The sequence below is a fragment of the Salmo trutta genome, unplaced genomic scaffold (assembly GCF_901001165.1).
Source record: "Salmo trutta unplaced genomic scaffold, fSalTru1.1, whole genome shotgun sequence".
Taxonomy (NCBI): Eukaryota; Metazoa; Chordata; class Actinopteri; order Salmoniformes; family Salmonidae; genus Salmo; species Salmo trutta.
In genome coordinates, this window is record NW_021823237.1 from 671,850 (window position 1) to 690,342 (window position 18,493).

Here is an 18,493-nt window from a genome sequence, read left to right on the forward strand (position 1 = left end):
CATCTCTGTTCTACATTACTATATACTAGCCATCTCTGTTCTACATTACTATATAGTAGTCATCTTTGTTGTACATTACTATATACTAGTCATCTCTGTTCTACATTACTATATACTAGCCATCTCTGTTCTACATTACTATTTACTAGCCATCTCTGTTCTACATTACTATATACTAGTCATCTCTGTTCTACATTACTATATACTAGTCATCTCTGTTCTACATTACTATATACTAGCCATCTCTGTTCTACATTACTATATACTAGCCATAGTCATCTCTGTTCTACATTACTATATACTAGCCATCTCTATTCTACATTACTATATACTAGCCATCTCTGTTCTACATTACTATATACTAGCTATAGTCATCTCTGTTCTACATTACTATATACTAGCCATAGCCATCTCTGTTCTACATTACTATATACTAGCCATCTCTGTTCTACATTACTATATAGTAGTCATCTTTGTTCTACATTACTATATACTAGTCATCTCTGTTCTACATTACTATATACTAGCCATCTCTGTTCTACATTACTATATAGTAGTCATCTTTGTTGTACATTACTATATACTAGTCATCTCTGTTCTACATTACTATATACTAGCCATCTCTGTTCTACATTACTATATACTAGTCATCTCTGTTCTACATTACTATATACTAGCCATCTCTGTTCTACATTACTATATACTAGTCATCTCTGTTCTACATTACTATATACTAGCCATCTCTGTTCTACATTACTATATACTAGTCATCTCTGTTCTACATTACTATATACTAGTCATCTCTGTTCTACATTACTATATACTAGTCATCTCTGTTCTACATTACTATATACTAGCCATAGTCATCTCTGTTCTACATTACTATATACTAGCCATCTCTGTTCTACATTACTATATACTAGCCATAGTCATCTCTGTTCTACATTACTATATACTAGCCATCTCTGTTCTACATTACTATATACTAGCCATCTCTGTTCTACATTACTATATACTAGCCATCTCTGTTCTACATTACTATATACTAGCCATCTCTGTTCTACATTACTATATACTAGCCATCTCTGTTCTACATTACTAAATACTAGTCATCTTTGTTCTACATTACTATATACTAGTCATCTCTGTTCTACATTACTATATACTAGTCATCTCTGTTCTACATTACTATATACTAGCCATCTCTGTTCTACATTACTATATACTAGTCATCTCTGTTCTACATTACTATATACTAGCCATCTCTGTTCTACATTACTATATACTAGCCATCTCTGTTCTACATTACTAAATACTAGTCATCTTTGTTCTACATTACTATATACTAGTCATCTCTGTTCTACATTACTATATAGTAGTCATCTTTGTTGTACATTACTATATACTAGTCATCTCTGTTCTACATTACTATATACTAGCCATCTCTGTTCTACATTACTATATACTAGTCATCTCTGTTCTACATTACTATATACTAGCCATCTCTGTTCTACATTACTATATACTAGTCATCTCTGTTCTACATTACTATATACTAGTCATCTCTGTTCTACATTACTATATACTAGCCATCTCTGTTCTACATTACTATATACTAGTCATCTCTGTTCTACATTACTATATACTAGTCATCTCTGTTCTACATTACTATATACTAGTCATCTCAGTTCTACATTACTATATACTAGCCATAGTCATCTCTGTTCTACATTACTATATACTAGCCATCTCTGTTCTACATTACTATATACTAGCCATAGTCATCTCTGTTCTACATTACTATATACTAGCCATCTCTGTTCTACATTACTATATACTAGTCATCTCTGTTCTACATTACTATATACTAGCCATCTCTGTTCTACATTACTATATACTAGCCATCTCTGTTCTACATTACTAAATACTAGTCATCTTTGTTCTACATTACTATATACTAGTCATCTCTGTTCTACATTACTATATACTAGTCATCTCTGTTCTACATTACTATATACTAGCCATCTCTGTTCTACATTACTATATACTAGTCATCTCTGTTCTACATTACTATATACTAGCCATCTCTGTTCTACATTACTATATACTAGCCATCTCTGTTCTACATTACTAAATACTAGTCATCTTTGTTCTACATTACTATATACTAGTCATCTCTGTTCTACATTACTATATACTAGTCATCTCTGTTCTACATTACTATATACTAGCCATCTCTGTTCTACATTACTATATACTAGCCATCTCTGTTCTACATTACTATATACTAGCCATCTCTATTCTACATTACTATATACTAGTCATCTCTGTTCTACATTACTATATACTAGCCATCTCTATTCTACATTACTATATACTAGTCATAGTCATCTCTGTTCTACATTACTATATACTAGTCATCTCTGTTCTACATTACTATATACTAGTCATCTCTGTTCTACATTACTATATACTAGCCATCTCTGTTCTACATTACTAAATACTAGTCATCTTTGTTCTACATTACTATATACTAGTCATCTCTGTTCTACATTACTATATACTAGTCATCTCTGTTCTACATTACTATATACTAGCCATCTCTGTTCTACATTACTATATACTAGTCATCTCTGTTCTACATTACTATATACTAGCCATCTCTGTTCTACATTACTATATACTAGCCATCTCTGTTCTACATTACTAAATACTAGTCATCTTTGTTCTACATTACTATATACTAGTCATCTCTGTTCTACATTACTATATAGTAGTCATCTTTGTTGTACATTACTATATACTAGTCATCTCTGTTCTACATTACTATATACTAGCCATCTCTGTTCTACATTACTATATACTAGTCATCTCTGTTCTACATTACTATATACTAGCCATCTCTGTTCTACATTACTATATACTAGTCATCTCTGTTCTACATTACTATATACTAGTCATCTCTGTTCTACATTACTATATACTAGCCATCTCTGTTCTACATTACTATATACTAGTCATCTCTGTTCTACATTACTATATACTAGTCATCTCTGTTCTACATTACTATATACTAGTCATCTCAGTTCTACATTACTATATACTAGCCATAGTCATCTCTGTTCTACATTACTATATACTAGCCATCTCTGTTCTACATTACTATATACTAGCCATAGTCATCTCTGTTCTACATTACTATATACTAGCCATCTCTGTTCTACATTACTATATACTAGTCCATCTCTGTTCTACATTACTATATACTAGCCATCTCTGTTCTACATTACTATATACTAGCCATCTCTGTTCTACATTACTAAATACTAGTCATCTTTGTTCTACATTACTATATACTAGTCATCTCTGTTCTACATTACTATATACTAGTCATCTCTGTTCTACATTACTATATACTAGCCATCTCTGTTCTACATTACTATATACTAGTCATCTCTGTTCTACATTACTATATACTAGCCATCTCTGTTCTACATTACTATATACTAGCCATCTCTGTTCTACATTACTAAATACTAGTCATCTTTGTTCTACATTACTATATACTAGTCATCTCTGTTCTACATTACTATATACTAGTCATCTCTGTTCTACATTACTATATACTAGCCATCTCTGTTCTACATTACTATATACTAGCCATCTCTGTTCTACATTACTATATACTAGCCATCTCTATTCTACATTACTATATACTAGTCATCTCTGTTCTACATTACTATATACTAGCCATCTCTATTCTACATTACTATATACTAGTCATAGTCATCTCTGTTCTACATTACTATATACTAGTCATCTCTGTTCTACATTACTATATACTAGCCATCTCTGTTCTACATTACTATATACTAGTCATCTCTGTTCTACATTACTATATACTAGCCATAGTCATCTCTGTTCTACATTACTATATACTAGCCATCTCTGTTCTACATTACTATATACTAGTCATCTCTGTTCTACATTGCTATATACTAGTCATCTCTGTTCTACATTACTATATACTAGTCATCTCTGTTCTACATTACTATATACTAGTCATAGGTCTCAGGCAGACGAGTACAGACGGTAACATTAAGCTAGGTAATATACTATCTAGTATATAGTCAAACACAGCTGGATCTGAGAGGTGATGCTGGTAGGAAATCATAAACACAGCTGGGTCTGAGAGGTGATGCTGGTAGGAAATCATAAACACAGCTGGGTCTGAGAGGTGATGCTGGTAGGAAATCATAAACACAGCTGGATCTGAGAGGTGATGCTGGTGGGAAATCATAAACACAGCTGGGTCTGAGAGGTGATGCTGGTAGGAAATCATAAACACAGCTGGGTCTGAGAGGTGATGCTGGTAGGAAATCATAAACACAGCTGGGTCTGAGAGGTGATGCTGGTAGGAGATCATAAACACAGCTGGGTCTGAGAGGTGATGCTGGTAGGAAATCATAAACACAGCTGGATCTGAGAGGTGATGCTGGTAGGAGATCATAAACACAGCTGGGTCTGAGAGGTGATGCTGGTGGGAAATCATAAACACAGCTGGGTCTGAGAGGTGATGCTGGTAGAAAATCATATACACAGCTGGATCTGAGAGGTGATGCTGGTAGAAAATCATATACACAGCTGGATCTGAGAGGTGATGCTGGTAGGAAATCATAAACACAGCTGGGTCTGAGAGGTGATGCTGGTAGGAAATCATAAACACAGCTGGGTCTGAGAGGTGATGCTGGTAGGAAATCATAAACACAGCTGGTTTTGAGAGGTGATGCTGGTAGGAAATCATAAACACAGCTGGGTGTGAGAGGTGATGCTGGTAGGAAATCATAAACACAGCTGGGTCTGAGAGGTGATGCTGTTAGAACTAGAGATATCTGTCATCCCCATCGGTATCTGTTAGAACTAGAGATATCTGTCATCCCCATCAGTATCTGTCTGTTAGAACTAGAGATATCTGTCATCCCCATCAGTATCTGTCTGTTAGAGCTAGAGATATCTGTCATCCCCATCAGTATCTGTCTGTTAGAGCTAGAGATATCTGTCATCCCCATCAGTATATCTGTTAGAACTAGAGATATCTGTCATCCCCATCAGTATCTGTCTGTTAGAGCTAGAGATATCTGTCATCCCCATCAGTATCTGTCTGTTAGAACTAGAGATATCTGTCATCCCCATCAGTATCTGTCTGTTAGAGCTAGAGATATCTGTCATCCCCATCAGTATCTGTCTGTTAGAGCTAGAGATATCTGTCATCCCCATCAGTATATCTGTTAGAACTAGAGATATCTGTCATCCCCATCAGTATATCTGTTAGAACTAGAGATATCTGTCATCCCCATCAGTATCTGTTAGAACTAGAGATATCTGTCATCCCCATCAGTATCTGTTAGAACTAGAGATATCTGTCATCCCCATCAGTATATCTGTTAGAACTAGAGATATCTGTCATCCCCATCAGTATATCTGTTAGAACTAGAGATATCTGTCATCCCCATCAGTATCTGTTAGAACTAGAGATATCTGTCATCCCCATCAGTATCTGTCTGTATTGATGTAACAGTCAGACAGGTACCATCCAGGTGTAGTGATGTAACAGTCAGACAGGTACCAACCAGGTGTAGTGATGTAACAGTCAGACAGGTACCATCCAGGTGTAGTGATGTAACAGTCAGACAGGTACCAACCAGGTGTAGTGATGTAACAGTCAGACAGGTACCAACCAGGTGTATTGATGTAACAGTCAGACAGGTACCATCCAGGTGTATTGATGTAACAGTCAGACAGGTACCATCCAGGTGTATTGATGTAACAGTCAGACAGGTACCATCCAGGTGTAGTGATGTAACAGTTAGACAGGTACCATCCAGGTGTAGTGATGTAACAGTTAGACAGGTACCAACCAGGTGTAGTGATGTAACAGTCAGACAGGTACCATCCAGGTGTATTGATGTAACAGTCAGACAGGTACCATCCAGGTGTAGTGATGTAACAGTTAGACAGGTACCAACCAGGTGTATTGATGTAACAGTCAGACAGGTACCATCCAGGTGTAGTGATGTAACAGTCAGACAGGTACCAACCAGGTGTAGTGATGTAACAGTCAGACAGGTACCAACCAGGTGTATTGATGTAACAGTCAGACAGGTACCATCCAGGTGTATTGATGTAACAGTCAGACAGGTACCAACCAGGTGTAGTGATGTAACAGTCAGACAGGTACCAACCAGGTGTAGTGATGTAACAGTTAGACAGGTACCAACCAGGTGTATTGATGTAACAGTTAGACAGGTACCATCCAGGTGTAGTGATGTAACAGTTAGACAGGTACCATCCAGGTGTAGTGATGTAACAGTCAGACAGGTACCATCCAGGTGTAGTGATGTAACAGTCAGACAGGTACCAACCAGGTGTATTGATGTAACAGTCAGACAGGTACCAACCAGGTGTAGTGATGTAACAGTCAGACAGGTATCAGCCTGTCTTCCATTCGACTGTCTTTTAGACAGCAGGGTGTGTTTGTTAGTAAACAGGGCTCTGTAGTGCACTAAACAGGGCTCTGTAGGGCACTAAACAGGGCTCTGTAGTGCACTAAACAGGGCTCTGTAGTGCACTAAACAGGGCTCTGTAGTGCACTAAACAGGGCTATCTAGTGCACTAAACAGGGCTCTGTAGGGCACTAAACAAGGCTCTGTAGGGCACTAAACAGGGCTCTGTAGTGCACTAAACAGGGCTCTGTAGTGCACTAAATAGGGCTCTGTAGTGCACTAAACAGGGCTCTGTAGTGCACTAAACAGGGCTCTGTAGGGCACTAAACAGGGCTCTGTAGGGCACTAAACAGGGCTCTGTAGTGCACTAAACAGGGCTCTGTAGGGCACTAAACAGGGCTCTGTAGTGCACTAAACAGGGCTCTGTAGTGCACTAAACAGGGCTCTGTAGTGCACTAAACAGGGCTCTGTAGTGCACTAAACAGGGCTCTGTAGGGCACTAAACAGGGCTCTGTAGGGCACTAAACAGGGCTCTGTAGTGCACTAAACAGGGCTCTGTAGTGCACTAAACAGGGCTCTGTAGTGCACTAAACAGGGCTCTGTAGTTCACTAAACAGGGCTCTGTAGTGCACTAAACAGGGCTCTGTAGGGCACTAAACAGGGCTCTGTAGTGCACTAAACAGGGCTCTGTAGTGTACTAAACAGGGCTCTGTAGTGCACTAAACAGGGCTCTGTAGTGCACTAAACAGGGCTCTGTAGTGCACTAAACAGGGCTCTGTAGTGTACTAAACAGGGCTCTGTAGTGCACTAAACAGGGCTCTGTAGGGCACTAAACAGGGCTCTGTAGTGTACTAAACAGGGCTCTGTAGTGCACTAAACAGGGCTCTGTAGGGCACTAAACAGGGCTCTGTAGGGCACTAAACAGGGCTCTGTAGTGCACTAAACAGGGCTCTGTAGGGCACTAAACAGGGCTCCGTAGGGCACTAAACAGGGCTCCGTAGTGCACTAAACAGGGCTCCGTAGGGCACTAAACAGGGCTCCGTAGTGTACTAAACAGGGCTCCGTAGTGCACTAAACAGGGCTCCGTAGGGCACTAAACAGGGCTCCGTAGGGCACTAAACAGGGCTCTGTAGGGCACTAAACAGGGCTCTGTAGGGCACTAAACAGGGCTCTGTAGGGCACTAAACAGGGCTCTGTAGTGCACTAAACAGGGCTCTGTAGGGCACTAAACAGGGCTCTGTAGTGCACTAAACAGGGCTCTGTAGTGCACTAAACAGGGCTCTGTAGGGCACTAAACAGGGCTCTGTAGTGCACTAAACAGGGCTCTGTAGTGCACTAAACAGGGCTCTGTAGGGCACTAAACAGGGCTCTGTAGGGCACTAAACAGGTGGTCCAATGGTCCCTTGTTGTCTGTCTCAGCCCAGCAGGGTGACCTTCTGTCGTCTCCCAACAGCCAATAGCGTGAGCCGCCAGCCACACCTACTGAACTGAACTTTAGCCCTTCTGAAACCTGGCGTCCGTCGACCACGATATTTACCCTGCTGGCGTAAACGTTCTGAGTTAAATCACTTCCTCGTCAGTAGTCACGGACGCGGAATCATTGATGCCGATAATATGTTTATTTATTTATTTATATTTTCAGTGTGTTTATTGTTGTCGTCAGTCGCTCTGCTCAGGACTTCAGTGTTGTCCTCGTTTCTCACTGTAAAACAAACACTAACCATCAGAATGGACTTTATATAGACGACTGATTCCAGCAGAGTTACAATAGAAGAAGTTAAAACAGTGTAGTTTATAAACTGGGTCATAACACCTTGTTCTATAGGGATATTCTCTGGTCTAGACCTGCTACCTTCCTTCACCAGGAACAGAGAGGTCTAGCTATTTACAGATGGACTATGTACAGCTGCAGCGATCGGTTAGCTGCTCAGATAGCTGATGTTTAAAGTTGGTGAGGGAAATAAAAGTCTCCAACGATTTTTGCAATTCGTTCCAGTCACTGGCAGCAGAGAACATGTTATGCACACCTGTTTGCCGTGCCCTCCTTTACTCTCTCTGTCTCTCTGTCTCTCTGTCTCTCAGTCTCTCAGTCTCTCTCTCTGTCTCTCTCTCTCTGTCTCTCTCTCTGTCTCTCTCTCTGTCCTCTCTCTCTGTCTCTCTCTCTCTGTCCTCTCTCTCTGTCTCTCTCTCTCTGTCTCTCTCTCTGTCTCTCTCTCTGTCTCTCTCTCTGTCATCTCTCTCTGCTCTCCTTCTGCTCTCTCTATCCTGTCTCTCTCTCTCGGTCTCCCTCTCTCTCTCGCCTCTCGGTCCTCTCGCTCGTCTCTCTCTCTCTCTCTCTGTCCTCTCTCTCTGTCTCCCTCTCTGTCTCTCTCTCTCTCTGTCTCTCTCTCCTGTCTCTCTCCTCTTATCTCTCGGTCTCGTCTAGTCTCATCTCATACTGTCTCCTCTCTGTCTCCTCTCTCTCTTCCTCTGTCTCCTCTCTCTCTCTCTGTCTCCTCTCTCTCTCTCTGTCTTCTCTCTCTGTCCTCTCTCTCTCTCTCTCTCTCTCTCTCTCTCTCTGTCTCTCTCTCTCTGTCTCTCTCTCTGTCTCTCTCTCTCTCTCTCTCTCTCTCTCTCTCACACACAGACAGACGTATGATAGCTTCTGTTAGTGGAAGTCAATATTAGTGGAGGCCATGCAGGAACCTTAGCTGAGATTGATCAGAGATGATGTTCACTGATCAAGATGATCAACTAGTACAGTCTACATGACACCTGTTCCCAGTAAAACCATTCTCATGTTCTTGGTACTTCGGAACAGTAACCTGGTGGTGGGAACAGTAACCTGGTGGGAACAGTAACCTGGTGGGAACAGTAACCTAGTGGGAACAGTAACCTGGTGGGAACAGTACCCTGGTGGGAACAGTACCCTGGTGGTGGGAACAGTAACCTGGTGGGAACAGTACCCTGGTGGGAACAGTACCCTGGTGGGAACAGTACCCTGGTGGGAACAGTAACCTGGTGGGAACAGTACCCTGGTGGGAACAGTACCCTGGTGGTGGGAACAGTACCCTGGTGGTGGGAACAGTAACCTGGTGGGAACAGTACCCTGGTGGGAACAGTACCCTGGTGGGAACAGTAACCTAGTGGGAACAGGACCCTGGTGGGAACAGTACCCTGGTGGGAACAGTACCCTGGTGGGAACAGTACCCTGGTGGGAACAGTACCCTGGTGGTGTGAACAGTAACCTGGTGGGAACAGTAACCTGGTGGGAACAGTAACCTGGTGGGAACAGTAACCTGGTGGTGGGAACAGTACCCTGGTGGGAACAGTAACCTGGTGGGAACAGTACCCTGGTGGGAACAGTAACCTGGTGGGAACAGTAACCTGGTGGGAACAGTACCCTGGTGGGAACAGTAACCTGGTGGTGGGAACAGTAACCTGGTGGTGGGAACAGTAACCTGGTGGGAACAGTAACCTGGTGGGAACAGTAACCTGGTGGGAACAGTACCCTGGTGGGAACAGTACCCTGGTGGGAACAGTAACCTGGTGGGAACAGTACCCTGGTGGGAACAGTACCCTGGTGGTGGGAACAGTACCCTGGTGGTGGGAACAGTACCCTGGTGGGAACAGTACCCTGGTGGTGGGAACAGTACCCTGGTGGTGGGAACAGTACCCTGGTGGGAACAGTAACCTAGTGGGAACAGTACCCTGGTGGGAACAGTACCCTGGTGGGAACAGTACCCTGGTGGGAACAGTAACCTAGTGGGAACAGTACCCTGGTGGGAACAGTACCCTGGTGGGAACAGTAACCTGGTGGGAACAGTAACCTGGTGGGAACAGTACCCTGGTGGGAACAGTACCCTGGTGGTGGGAACAGTAACCTGGTGGGAACAGTACCCTGGTGGGAACAGTAACCTGGTGGGAACAGTACCCTGGTGGGAACAGTACCCTGGTGGGAACAGTACCCTGGTGGGAACAGTACCCTGGTGGTGTGAACAGTAACCTGGTGGGAACAGTAACCTGGTGGGAACAGTAACCTGGTGGGAACTGTACCCTGGTGGGAACAGTACCCTGGTGGTGGGAACAGTACCCTGGTGGGAACAGTACCCTGGTGGTGGGAACAGTAACCTGGTGGGAACAGTACCCTGGTGGTGGGAACAGTAACCTGGTGGGAACAGTACCCTGGTGGTGGGAACAGTAACCTGGTGGTGGGAACAGTAACCTGGTGGTGGGAACAGTAACCTGGTGGGAACAGTACCCTGGTGGGAACAGTACCCTGGTGGTGGGAACAGTACCCTGGTGGTGGGAACAGTACCCTGGTGGGAACAGTAACCTGGTGGTGGGAACAGTAACCTGGTGGGAACAGTACCCTGGTGGGAACAGTACCCTGGTGGGAACAGTACCCTGGTGTTGGGAACAGTACCCTGGTGGGAACAGTACCCTGGTGGGAACAGTAACCTGGTGGTGGGAACAGTAACCTGGTGGTGGGAACAGCAACCTGGTGGTGGGAACAGTAACCTGGTGGTGGGAACAGTACCCTGGTGGTGGGAACAGTAACCTGGTGGTGGGAACAGTAACCTGGTGGTGGGAACAGTACCCTGGTGGTGGGAACAGTAACCTGGTGGTGGGAACAGTAACCTGGTGGGAACAGTACCCTGGTGGGAACAGTACCCTGGTGGGAACAGTAACCTGGTGGTGGGAACAGTAACCTGGTGGTGGGAACAGTAACCTGGTGGTGGGAACAGTAACCTGGTGGGAATAGTAACCTGGTGGGAATAGTAACCTGGTGGTGGGAATAGTAACCTGGTGGTAGGAACAGTAACCTGGTGGTGGGAATAGTAACCTGGTGGTGGGAATAGTAACCTGGTGGTGGGAATAGTAACCTGGTGGTAGGAACAGTAACCTGGTGCGAACAGTACCCTGGTGGGAACAGTAACCTAGTGGGAACAGTAACCTGGTGGGAACAGTACCCTGGTGGGAACAGTAACCTAGTGGGAACAGTAACCTGGTGGTGGGAACAGTACCCAGTTGGGAACAGTACCCTGGTGGGAACAGTAACCTGGTGGGAACAGTACCCTGGTGGTGGGAACAGTAACCTAGTGGGAACAGTAACCTGGTGGTGGGAACAGTACCCTGTTGGGAACAGTACCCTGGTGGTGGGAACAGTAACCTAGTGGGAACAGTACCCTGGTGGGAACAGTAACCTGGTGGGAACAGTACCCTGGTGGGAACAGTAACCTGGTGGTGGGAACAGTACCCTGGTGGGAACAGTAACCTGGTGGGAACAGTACCCTGGTGGGAACAGTAACCTGGTGGGAACAGTACCCTGGTCAAATCAAATCAAATCAAATTTATTTATATAGCCCTTCGTACATCAGCTGAAATCTCAAAGTGCTGTACAGAAACCCAGCCTAAAACCCCAAACAGCAAGCAATGCATGTGAAAGAAGCACGGTGGCTGGGAAAAACTCCCTAGGAAAAACTCCTGAGAAAGGCCAAAAACCTAGGAAGAAACCTAGAGAGGAACCAGGCTATGAGGGGTGGCCAGTCCTCTTCTGGCTGTGCCGGGTGGATATTATAACAGAACATGGTCAAGATGTTAAAATGTTCGTAAATGACCAGCATGGTCAAATAATAATAATCATAGTAATTGTCGAGGGTGCAACAAGCACGTCCGGTGAACAGGTCAGGGTTCCGTAGCCGCAGGCAGAACAGTTGAAACTGGAGCAGCAGCATGGCCAGGTGGACTGGGGACAGCAAGGAGTCATCATGCCAGGTAGTCCTAGGGCTCAGGTCCTCCGAGAGAAAGAAAGAAAGAAAGAGAGAATTAGAGAGAGCATATTTACATTCACACAGGACACCGGATAAGACAAGAGAATACTCCAGATGTAACAGACTGACCCTAGCCCCCCGACACATAAACTACTGCAGCATAAATACTGGAGGCTGAGACAGGAGGGATCAGAAGACACTGTGGCCCCATCCGATGATACCCCCGGACAGGGCCAAACAGGCAGGATATAACCCCACCCACTTTGCCAAAGCACAGCCCCCACACCACTAGAGGGATATCTACAACCACCAACTTACCGTCCGAAGACAAGGCCGAGTATAGCCCACAAAGATGTCCGCCACGGCACAACCCAAGGGGGGGGCGCCAACCCAGACAGGAAGACCACGTCAGTGGCTCAACCTACTCAAGTGACGCACCCCTCCCATGGACGGCATGGAAGAACACCAGTAAGTCAGTGACTCAGCCCCTGTAAAAGGGTTAGAGGCAGAGAATCCCAGTGGGAAGAGGGGAACCGACAAGGCAGAGACAGCAAGGGCGGTTCGTTGCTCCAGCCTTTCCGTTCACCTTCACACTCCTGGGCCAGACTATACTTAATCATAGGACCTACTGAAGAGATAAGTCTTCAGTAAAGACTTAAAGGTTGAGACTGAGTCTGCGTCTCTCACTTGGGTAGGCAGACCATTCCATAAAAATGGAGCTCTATAGGAGAAAGCCCTACCTCCAGCCGTTTGCTTAGAAATTCTAGGGACAATTAGGAGGCCTGCGTCTTGTGACCGTAGCGTACGTGTAGGTATGTACGGCAGGACCAAATCGGAAAGATAGGTAGGAGCAAGCCCATGTAATGCTTTGTAGGTTAGCAGTAAAACCTTGAAATCAGCCCTTGCCTTAACAGGAAGCCAGTGTAGGGAAGCTAGCACTGGAGTAATATGATCAAATTTTTTGGTTCTAGTCAGGATTCTAGCAGCCGTATTTAGCACTAACTGAAGTTTGTTTAGTGCTTTATCCGGGTAGCCGGAAAGTAGAGCATTGCAGTAGTCGAGCCTAGAAGTAACAAAAGCATGGATTAATTTTTCTGCGTCATTTTTGGACAGAAAGTTTCTGATTTTTGCAATGTTACGTAGATGGAAAAAAGCTGTCCTTGAAGCAGTCTTGATATGTTCTTCAAAAGAGAGATCAGGGTCCAGAGTAACGCCGAGGTCCTTCACAGTTTTATTTGAGACGACTGTACAACCATCCAGATTAATTGTCAGATTCAACAGAAGATCTCTTTGTTTCTTGGGACCTAGGACAAGCATCTCTGTTTTGTCCGAGTTTAAAAGTAGATAATTTGCAGCCATCCACTTCCTTATGTCTGAAACACAGGCTTCTAGCGAGGGCAATTTTGGGGCTTCACCATGTTTCATTGAAATGTACAGCTGTGTGTCGTCCGCATAGCAGTGAAATTTAACATTATGTTTTCGAATGACATCCCCAAGAGGTAAAATATATAGTGAAAACAATAGTGGTCCTAGAACGGAACCTTGAGGAACACCGAAATTTACAATTGATTTGTCAGAGGACGAACCATTCACAGAGACAAACTGATATCTTTCCGACAGATAAGATCTAAACCAGGCCAGAACTTGTCCATGTAGACCAATTTGGGTTTCCAATCTCTCCAAAAGAATGTGGTGATCGATGGTATCAAAAGCGGCACTAAGATCTAGGAGCATGAGGACAGATGCAGAGCCTCGGTCTGACGTCATTAAAAGGTCATTTACCACCTTCACAAGTGCAGTCTCAGTGCTATGATGGGGTCTAAAACCAGACTGAAGCGTTTCGTATACATTGTTTGTCTTCAGGAAGGCAGTGAGTTGCTGCGCAACAACTTTTTCTAAAATTTTTGAGAGGAATGGAAGATTCGATATAGGCCGATAGTTTTTTATAATTTCTGGGTCAAGATTCGGCTTTTTCAAGAGAGGCTTTATTACTGCCACTTTTAGTGAGCTTGGTACACATCCGGTGGATAGAGAGCCGTTTATTATGTTCAACATAGGAGGGCCAAGCACAGGAAGCAGCTCTTTCAATAGTTTAGTTGGAATAGGGTCCAGTATGCAGCTTGAGGGTTTGGAGGCCATGATTATTTTCATCATTGTGTCAAGAGATATAGTACTAAAACACTTTAGTATCTCCCTTGAGCCAAGGTCCTGGCAGAGTTGTGCAGACTCTGGACAATGAAGCCCTGGAGGAATACCCAGATTTAAAGAGGAGTCCGTAATTTGCTTTCTAATGATCATGATCTTTTCCTCAAAAAAGTTCATAAATGTATTACTGCTGAAGTGAAAGCCATCCTCCATTTGCGAATGCTGCTTTTTAGTTAGCTTTGCGACAGTGTCAAAAAGAAATTTCGGATTGTTCTTATTTTCCTCAATTAAGTTGGAAAAATAGGATGATCGTGCAGCAGTGAGGGCTCTTCGATACTGCACGGTACTGTCTTTCCAAGCTAGTCGGAAGACTTCCAGTTTAGTGTGGCGCCATTTCCGTTCCAATTTTCTGGAAGCTTGCTTCAGAGCTCGTGTATTTTCTGTATACCAGGGAGCTAGTTTCTTATGACAGATGTTTTTAATTTTTAGGGGTGCAACTGCATCTAGGGTATTGCGCAAGGTTGAATTGAGTTCCTCGGTTAGGTGGTTAACTGATTCTTGTCCTCTGATGTCCTTGGGTAGGCAGAGGGAGTCTGGAAGGGCATCAAGGAATCTTTGGGTTGTCTGAGAATTTATAGCACGACTTTTAATCTTCCTTGGTTGGGGTCTGAGCAGATTATTTGTTGCAATTGTAAACGCAATAAAATGGTGGTCCGATAATCCAGGATTATGAGGAAAAACATTAAGATCCACAACATTTATTCCATGGGACAAAACTAGGTCCAGAGTATGACTGTGGCAGTGAGTAGGTCCAGAGACATGTTGGACAAAACCCACTGAGTCGATGATGGCTCCGAAAGCCTTTTGGAGTGGGTCTGTGGACTTTTCCATGTGAATGTTAAAGTCACAAAAATTAGAATATTATCTGCTATGACTACAAGATCCGATAGGAATTCAGGGAACTCAGTAAGGAACACTGCATATGGCCCAGGAGGCCTGTAAACAGTAGCTATAATAAGTGATTGAGTAGGCTGCATAGATTTCATGACTAGAAGCTCAAAAGACGAAAACGTCATTGTTTTTTTTTTTGTAAATTGAAATTTGCTATCGTAAATGTTAGCAACACCTCCGCCTTTGCCGGATGCACGGGGGGTTTGGTCACTAGTGTAACCAGGGGGTGAGGCCTCATTTAACACAGTAAATTCATCAGGCTTAAGCCATGTTTCAGTCAGGCCAATCACATCAAGATTATGATCAGTGATTAGTTCATTGACTATAACTGCCTTGGAAGTGAGGGATCTAACATTAAGTAACCCAATTTTGAGATGTGAAGTATCACAATCTCTTTCAATAATGGCAGGAATGGAGGAGGTCTTTATACTAGTAAGATTACTGAAGCGAACACCGCCATTTTTAATTTTGCCCAACCAAGATCGAGGCACAGACACGGTCTCAATGGGGAAAGCTGAGCTGACTACGCTAACTGTGCTAGTGGCAGACTCCACTAAGCTGGCAGGCTGGCTAACAGCCTGTTGCCTGGCTGGGAACAGTAACCTGGTGGTGAAAACAGTAACCTGGTGGGAACAGTAACCTGGTGGGAACAGTACCCTGGTGGGAACAGTAACCTGGTGGGAACAGTACCCTGGTGGGAACAGTACCCTGGTGGGAACAGTAACCCGGTGGGAACAGTAACCCGGTGGGAACAGTACCCCGGTGGGAACAGTACCCTGGTGGGAACAGTAACCTGGTGGGAACAGTACCCTGGTGGGAACAGTACCCTGGTGGGAGCAGTACCCTGTTGGGAACAGTACCCTGGTGGGAACAGTAACCTGGTGGGAACAGTACCCTGGTGGGAACAGTAACCTGGTGGGAACAGTACCCTGGTGGGAACAGTAACCTGGTGGTGGGAACAGTAACCTGGTGGTGGGAACAGTAACCTGGTGGGAACAGTAACCTGGTGGGAACAGTACCCTGGTGGGAACAGTAACCTGGTGGGAACAGTACGCTGGTGGGAACAGTAACCTGGTGGGAACAGTAACATGGTGGGAACAGTACCCCGGTGGGAACAGTAACCTGGTGGGAACAGTACCCTGGTGGGAACAGTAACCTAGTGGGAACAGTACCCTGGTGGGAACAGTAACCTGGTGGGAACAGTAACCCGGTGGGAACAGTAACCCGGTGGGAACAGTAACCCGGTGGGAACAGTAACCCGGTGGGAACAGTACCCTGGTGGGAACAGTAACCTGGTGGGAACAGTAACCTGGTGGGAACAGTAACCTGGTGGGAACAGTAACATGGTGGGAACAGTAACCTGGTGGGAACAGTAACTAGAACAGTAACCTGGTGGTGGGAACAGTAACCTGGTGGTGGGAACGGTAACCTGGTGGTGGGAACAGTACCCTGGTGGGAACAGTACCCTGGTGGGAACAGTAACCTGGTGGGAACAGTAACCTGGTGGGAACAGTAACCTGGTGGGAACAGTAACCTGGTGGTGGGAACAGTAAGCTGGTGGTGGGAACAGTAACCTGGTGGGAACAGTAACCTGGTGGGAACAGTACCCTGGTGGGAACAGTGCCCTGGTGGTTGGAACAGTAACCTGGTGGGAACAGTAACCTGGTGGTGGGAACAGTAACCTGGTGGTGGGAACAGTAACCTGGTGGTGGGAACAGTAACCTGGTGGTAACAGTAACCTGGTGGGAACCGTAACCTGGTGGTGGGAACCGTAACCTGGTGGTGGGAACAGTAACCTGGTGGTGGGAACAGTAACCTGGTGGTGGGAACAGTAACCTGGTGGTGGGAACAGTACCCTGGTGGGAACAGTAACCTGGTGGGAACAGTACCCTGGTGGGAACAGTAACCTGGTGGGAACAGTAACCTGGTGGTGGGAACAGTAACCTGGTGGTGGGAACAGTAACCTGGTGGTGGGAACAGTAACCTGGTGGGAACATTAACCTGGTGGGAACATTAACCTGGTGGTGGGAACAGTACCCTGGTGGGAACAGTAACCTGGTGGGAACAGTAACCTGGTGGCAACAGTAACCTGGTGGGAACAGTACCCTGGTGGTGGGAACAGTACCCTGGTGGGAACATTAACCTGGTCGAGGGAACATTAACATGGTCGTGGGAACAGTAACCTGGTGGGAACAGTAACCTGGTGGGAACAGTAACCTGGTGGGAACAGTAACCTGGTGGGAACAGTAACCTGGTGGGAACAGTACCCTGGTGGGAACAGTAACCTGGTGGGAACAGTACCCTGGTGGGAACAGTAACCTGGTGGGAACAGTACCCTGGTGGGAACAGTAACCTGGTGGGAGCAGTACCCTGGTGGGAACAGTACCCTGGTGGGAACAGTACCCTGGTGGGAACACTACCCTGGTGGGAACAGTACCCTGGTGGTGGGACCAGTAACCTGGTGGTGGGACCAGTAACCTGGTGGTGGGAACAGTACCGTGGTGGGAACAGTAACCTGGTGGGAACAGTACCCTGGTGGGAACAGTACCCTGGTGGGAACAGTAACCTAGTAGGAACAGTAACCTGGTGGGAACAGTACCCTGGTGGGAACAGTACCCTGGTGGGAACAGTACCCTGGTGGGAACAGTACCCTGGTGGGAACAGTAACCTGGTGGGAACAGTACCCTGGTGGGAACAGTACCCTGGTGGGAACAGTAACCTGATGGGAACAGTACCCTGGTGGTGGGAACAGTACCCTGGTGGTGGGAACAGTAACCTGATGGGAACAGTACCCTGGTGGTGGGAACAGTACCCTGGTGGTGGGAACAGTACCCTGGTGGGAACAGTACCCTGGTGGGAACAGTACCCTGGTGGGAACAGTAACCTAGTGGGAACAGTACCCTGGTGGGAACAGTACCCTGGTGGGAACAGTACCCTGGTGGGAACAGTAACCTAGTGGGAACAGTACCCTGGTGGGAACAGTACCCTGGTGGTGGGAACAGTACCCTGGTGGGAACAGTACCCTGGTGGGAACAGTACCCTGGTGGCAACAGTACCCTGGTGGCAACAGTAACCTGGTGGGAACAGTACCCTGGTGGGAACAGTAACCTAGTGGGAATAGTACCCTGTTGGGAACAGTAA